Here is a 7,145-nt window from a genome sequence, read left to right as displayed (position 1 = left end):
TACTATTGTGTTCAACAGCATCTTTAAAAGTCTGCAAAAATTAGCTTTTACTTCAGAGCGGTCGCTTTTTTTAGCCTAAAAGTAATCTGCTGCTTTACTTTCCCTTTTCCTCAAATACTTTTACTAGAAAATACATTGCACACTGAAGCTTCCAAAATGGTACAGATACTTCCCAGCAAGTCGTACAGCTCTGGATCATGGCCACATTCTGCAATTACTAAACCAGAAATATCACATCAAATCACTTCTTTGAGGCAACTTGCATCTCTGTTTACTTTTAGATGGTTTAACAAGCTGTCCTTTAGAACTTAGAAAAATAAAAATTTGCTGGTAAACTTTTATGAGCTGAAATGTTTTTGACAGTATATGCTGAAGTAGGTGCTTTAGATTTCACTACTGATCTCAAGGAAGACATCACACCTACAAACGTATAACCTTGAAAAAGACACAACAAATGTGATAGTGCAGAAAAAATAAGTTGTCAATTCACCAGTTAAGCCAAGGTAAGGCAGAATTAAACAAAATTCAACCATCTGAGAAAAAAAATTCTAAGATGACTTTTTATTTGTAGCAGTGAACATCCCTATTTTCAGTCCAGGCATCCCAATATATATTAAGTAGCACAACTCTTAAGAGACAAGAACGGTATCTTCTTATCACTGTTGTTTGCATTCATCAGGCTGACTGTGTTCTTTCTGTAAAAGAAATAAAACTAGTAAATTAATTTCACGTGGCAATGAAGTTTCATTAACTGAGAACAAGTCAGATGTACCTCGGTTGGCGACAGTTCATTAAAATAGGTTATTTCACCAAGCACAGTGCCCATTGTCCCTTAAAAAATATTGATCTTGGGGTAAGCATGCAAATTTTGTCTGCAGGGTATGGGGTACATTTATCCCAACGTCTTGTCTGAATACATTTTAAGAAAGTAGTATTTTAGAATCCAAGACCTCAGGAGTTCAAAAGCTACCTTTGCTAGAGAGTACTTTTTTTGAAACGGTTAAAAATTAGATTTCAAAGAAAACTGTCCTCTTCCTGTTGTATTAAATAACATGGAGAAAATGTAAAAACTTCCATTGTTTTGCCTTCCAAAGGTTAATGTGAAATGTTTGACATACACAATGTAGTCTTAATTGTATTGCAAAATAAAACTGGCACATCCACACCACATAATTAACAATAAGTTATAGTTTAGTGTACGTAAAATGGTAGCAGGAACACATCTATTAGTATTCTGTTCATAGTCACACCTGGCAGATTTTCTTAGTGTTTCAATGTTGCAGTCATTAAATTTGGATTATCTGCTTGCAGGGAGCACTCAGTCGGCCTGATTATCAAAGACTTGGGTCCTGCATCGGTTGCTGGCTCATCTTCCACGATGTCAGGTAGTCAGGTGTATAAAGCATGCAGCCAACACCATTACATCAGTCTTTCTTGCCATCCGATGCCAGAAGCAGTTATTAAGTGCCAGTCGGTCGACCCCTGAAATTTTCGTTTTTGAGTTTCAGATCCGAAGTCTTCAACAAAGCTAAGTACCTCATTGGGGATCCTTTTTCTTGCTCTAAATTGATGTCAGTAAAAGTTAATTGCATTTCTTGTGGAAAGCAAATACCTCAAAGATTTTCATTTGTAGTGCATTCCTTGCCTAGGCCAGGACATCCCTCGCTGCCGGTTTTGTGCCTTATTCAAACCTCAAACTATTCATCGTCGGTTCATTTTCACATGTAAATATTTTGGTACTAGGTTCAATTATCCAGAAATGGCTTCGGAAAGCCACCAGACTACTGACATTCCCAAAAAGCACAAAGATAAAGACAGACTGCACAGGTCCAAAGCTGCCGACGACACTTCTGCTAAGCTAGTCACCAGTTTGCTGGTACTCAGTAAGCCGCTTTCACAGCCCCTGATACCCGCTACTTCAGATTCGCAGGCCTCTACGGAGACCCATTCGGGTCCAGTATGCCGCGAAATGCTTCAAACTGTGGAACCTGCGGATGTCATTACCTTGGATGGGTCCGGAGCCTCTGTGCAGGCACTGGCTTCTGAGGGTGTATTCAGGCCTACTGACTTGCATATTAAACCAACGCCATCTTCTTCTTCAAGGCCTAAAACTTGATCCACGCCTAGAAAACTGACACCCAGACCGCATGGTCAGGCCCCTATGCCTAAAAAACAAATGATAAGAATGGCTGAAGACCTTATTACTCTAATCACGGGAAGCCATCCTTCTCCCTCTAAGAGTCCTAGAACTGATTTTCCTTCTGATTCTTCTGATCAGGATTCTGAAATTTCTGTTTTCTCTGATGACCAGGAGTTGCCCTTATCTACTTATGAGGATTCTGACGCAGAGGACTCAATTCCCTCTGCTTCCCCTCCAGAGGATTTCTCTTTTGGCGAAACTTTGCATACTCTTAGGGAGCATTTCCGCTGGGAAAGCCAGGATTACTCTGACTCCAAAAAGTGGCTTAGGGAATTCTTACTCCAACCTCAACACAGGCCTTTAGCTATCCCTCCTGTACTGGGCATTGTAGACGATGGATCAATCCAAGGTACCACAAAGATCAGGAATAAGGCGAGTTCTTGTAAAATCCTGTTTAATATAGGCACAAACACATGAATGCACACATTAAAAAACAGCATTTTCGTTTAAATCACTTCATCAGATGTGGGTCAGAGAACAAAATAATGGCTTTTATAATCCTCTAAGTAAATTAACCAATAAAAACCATCCAATTAAAATCATAAATACTCATGAATATTCATGTTAAAACCATGTAAACCATAAAAACATTAAAAAGCATCGAGACCATTGTATAAACTATTCATAAATATATAAAAAAATCAATAGAATACATTTTACAAACTTAAATGAATTTCTAGGGCCTTTACAATGCATGAATGTCTTAAATAAAATAATTTCTATTAAAATAAACGTAAAATGATTTATTGGCACACTCTAGTGGTCAAAGTCAAAATTACATCTCAATGTGAAAGAAAAAGGAAAAAAGCAGAAAAGTGCAAACAACTGATATCTTATTTTGTTTTGTGATCTTATAATTTAGCTGCCCTTAATTTCAAAAGGGGTACGAGGGAGATATATTCTCATTTAAACCTGGAAGAGATGTGGCTTGAAGTGTTATTTGCCACCATAGCTCTTTGTATTCTATGTTCTCTTCCCATTGTCCCCCTCTAACATCTTTTTTAACCCTTTCCAAAACAAAAGAATAATTAGCATTAACACACGTTAAAGAATGTTAAAAAAGGGCATTTGTTTCCTTCCTGTTCTACATATCATACAGCTGTTCGTATATCCTCCTTTTTAGCTTACGTTCAGTTTTACCCATGTAAAGAGAGTGACGTACCTCACACCGAGCTAAATAAATGAGACCATTAGAATCACAGTTAAAATATCCTTTGCTGCTTAGAACCATATTTCTACTATTTAAAATAACTTCTTCCTTATTCATTATAAACCTACATTGTGAACACTGCATACATTTATAGGTACCAACTTTCTTTCTACCATTTGCCGCCTCCTTATCATTTTCTAAGGCATTTTTCACACGTTGTGAGTTTTTATACACAAATTTTAGTTCTGTGTTGGTTATTTGTTCCAAATCAGTGAGGTTTTTAAATTTGTTCCACTTCTCACTGATGATTTTCTTTACTCCACTGCTAGCATTATATTCTAGCACCACTGCTTTGCTAAATTGATTCTGCTGTAAGGAGTCAGTACAATGGTTCTTCATTAAGGGCTGACCAAGGATGGGTTTATATTTATCATTTCTACCTTCCTGTACTTGTTTTATAATTTATTCAAGAAACTCTTTTGGATACCCCCTTACTAAAAACAATCATTTGAGGAAATTACACTCATTCAAGAAATCATTTGTGTCAGAGGTCATACGACTTGCCCTTAAGTACTGCCCTTTCACAATATTTCTCTTGTAATGAAAAGGGTGAGCACTACTGTAGTGCAAATATGAGTTAGTAAAGGTGTTTTTTCTATGCACCTTTGAATTGAACCTGTTATTTTCTTTATATATTTCTATATCTAAGTATTGTAGTTTTTTTGTCAGAAACATTGAAGGTAAATTTAAGAAATGGGTGGTGGTGTGTATAAATCAACAAATTCCTGAATTATATTCTTGTTGTCCACACAAAAAATGCAGATGTCACCCAGGAACCTCTTACAGAGGCTCCAACAATTCTTATACACAGAGTCCAGTACATATTTTTTTTCCCATTTGGCTAAAATTAAGTTAGCATAGGTGAGTACGTATGCAACTTCCATAGCCACCCCTCTAACCTGTTGGTACAATTCTCCTTTAAAATAAATAAAATTGTATTTTAAAACTAATTCCATCAGGCACACCAACCTATCAGCCTGGGACATTTCTGTCTCCTCAAATACAATTTCTTCTAACATCTGCATTCCATCAGTGTGGGGAATACATGTAAAGAGGCCAATGATGTCAGTTGCAATAAAGGTCAGATCTTTGTTGCCCCTAAGGAGATCCCAGGAATCTTTTAGGATATTTTTCTTTTTAAACCAAACATTTTTTTAACTTAGAGTCTACCAATTTAGTTAAAGGTAGAGTTTTGGACCCCTCAGCTGAGACTATTGGTCTCAGTGGGGGGGGGTCTTTCATTTTTGCGTGTTTTGGGTATTCCAAAGATTTTAGAGATCTTAGTTTTGTCGACCTTTAAATAATTGTAGGTACTGATGTCTATTAATCCTTCCATTAACAGTCAGAAAGAACCCCATCTATTCTACTATAGGAAATGTTTACTTGATTTCTTGATATGCTTTCATATTTATCTGTGTCCATTAGCATTTCATTCATCTTTCCTTCATATGTTACAGTATCCATCAGTACCGTTCTCCCACCTTTGTCTGGTTTCACCACCCTTATGTGTTTGTTCGATCTAAGCTCATCCAAAATAACTTTTTCATTTGTGCTTAAGTTGTTTTTATATTTAACTTTTGGCATGGCTTTTCTAATTTCAGATTCTAAAATCTATTCAAAATTACGGACCTGGGGATGTAAAGGTGGGTTAATAATACTTATTCTCCTGATAGAACTGTTAGTATTATTCACTTGGCCAAACATGAAACCTACATTAAGTTTTCTGCTGAAAAAATTAAGTTTAACTTAAAATTAAACTTAATTTAGGTTTCATGTTTGGCCAAGTGAATAATAATAACAATTCTATCACGAGAAAAAGTATTATTAACCCACCTTTACATCCCCAGATCCGTAATTTTGAATAGCTTTGAGAATCTGAAATTAGAAAAGCCATGCCAAAAGTTAAATACAAAAACATCATAAGCACAAATGAAAAGTTATTTTGGATGAGCTTACATTGAACAAACGCATAAGGGTGATGAAACCAGACGAAGGTGGGGGAACCGTACTAATGGATACTGTAACATATGAATGAAAGACGAATGAAATACTAATGGACACAGATAAATATGAAAGTGTATCAAGAAATCAAGTAAACATTTCCTATAGTAGAATAGATGGGGTTCTTTCTGACCTGTTAATGGAAGGATTAATGGACGTCAGCATCTACAATTATTTAAAGGTCGACAAACCTAAGATCCCTACAAACTTTGGAATACCCAAAACCCATAAAAATGAAAGGGACCCCCCCACTGAGACTGACAGTCTCAGCTGAGGGATCCAAAACTCTACCTTTAGCTAAATTGGTAGACGCTAAGTTAAAAAATATTTGGTTAAAAAAGAGAAATATCCAAAAAGATTCCTGGGATTTCCTTAGGGGCATACATACGGGTTTGTTCAACAAAGATCTGACCTTTATTACAACTGACGTCATTGACCTCTTGACATGTATTCCCCACTCTGATGGAATGCAAATGTTAGAAGAAATTGTATTTCAGGAGACAGAGAAATGTCCCAGGTTGATAGGTTGGTGTGCCTCAACCTGATGGAATTAGTTTTAAAAATACAATTTTACTTATTTTAAAGTAGAATTCTACCAACAGGTTAGAGGAGTGGCGATGGGCGCTGCATGCGCACCCATCTATGCTAATTTAATTTTAGCCAAATGGGAAGAAAAATATGCACTGGACTCTGTGTATAAGAATTGTTGGAGCCTCTATAAGAGGTTCCTGGATGCCATCTGCATTTTTTGGGTGGACAACAAGAATAGAATTCAGGAATTTGTTGATTTTATACACACCACCAGCCCATTTCTTAAATTTACCTTCAATGTTTCTGATGAAAAACTACAATACTTAGATATAGAAATATATAAAGAAAATAACAGGTTCAATTCAAAGGTGCATAGAACAAAACACCTTTACTAACTCATATTTGCACAATAGTGCTCACCCTTTTCAATAGAAGAGAAATATTGTGAAAGTGCAGTACATAAAGGCAACCCTTATGACCTTGGACACAAATGATGTCTTGAATAAGTGTAATTTCTTCAAAGGATTGTTTTTAATAAGGGGTTATCCAAAAGAATTTCTTGAAGAAATTATAAAAAACGTACAGGAAGGTAGAAATGATAAATATTAACCAATCCTTGGTCAGCCCTTAATGGAGAACCATTGTACTGAACCCTTAAAGCAGAATCAATTTAGCAAAACAATGGTGCTAGAATATAATGCTAGCAGTGTAGTAGTCCGGAAAATCATCAGTGAGGAGTGGAACAAATTTAAAAACCTCACTGATTTGGAACAAATAACCAACACAGAACTAAAATTTGTGTATAAAAACTCACAAAGTGTGAAAAATGCCTTAGGAAATGATAAGGAGGAGTCAAATGGTAGAAAGAAAGCTGGTACCTATAAATGTGGGCGGTGTTCATAATGTAGGTTTATAATGAATAAGGAAGAAGTTATTTTAAATAGTAGAAATGTGGTTCTAAGCAGCAAAGGATATTTTAACTGCGATTCTAATGGTCTCATTTATTTAGCTCGGTGTGAGGTATGTCACACTTTTTACGTGGGTAAAACTGAACGTAAGCTAAAAAGAAGGATATACGAACACCTGTATGATATGCAGAACAGGAAGGAAACAAATGCCCTTTTTAAACATTCTTTAACATGTGTTAATGCTAATTATTCTTTTTTTTGTTTGTTTTGGAAGGGTTAAAAAAGATGTTAAGAG

The 7,145-nt window shown here is 36.0% G+C and overlaps 1 long non-coding RNA gene across 1 annotated transcript in view; it reads right to left on the bottom strand.

Annotated features, from left to right (window-relative positions):
- Positions 1 to 546: 546 nt before the first annotated feature.
- LOC122791819 overlaps positions 547 to 7,145 on the bottom strand; it is a 623,348-nt gene continuing 616,749 nt past the window's right edge. Inside the window, exon 4 of the long non-coding RNA XR_006363202.1 lies at positions 547 to 695. This is a non-coding gene — a long non-coding RNA (uncharacterized LOC122791819). The remainder of the gene's footprint in view (positions 696 to 7,145) is intronic.

This window comes from Protopterus annectens, chromosome 17.part0, assembly GCF_019279795.1.
Source record: "Protopterus annectens isolate FY-2018-M chromosome 17.part0, PAN1.0, whole genome shotgun sequence".
Lineage (NCBI taxonomy): Eukaryota > Metazoa > Chordata > Ceratodontiformes > Protopteridae > Protopterus > Protopterus annectens.
This window is presented reverse-complemented; position numbering and strand designations above follow the sequence as displayed.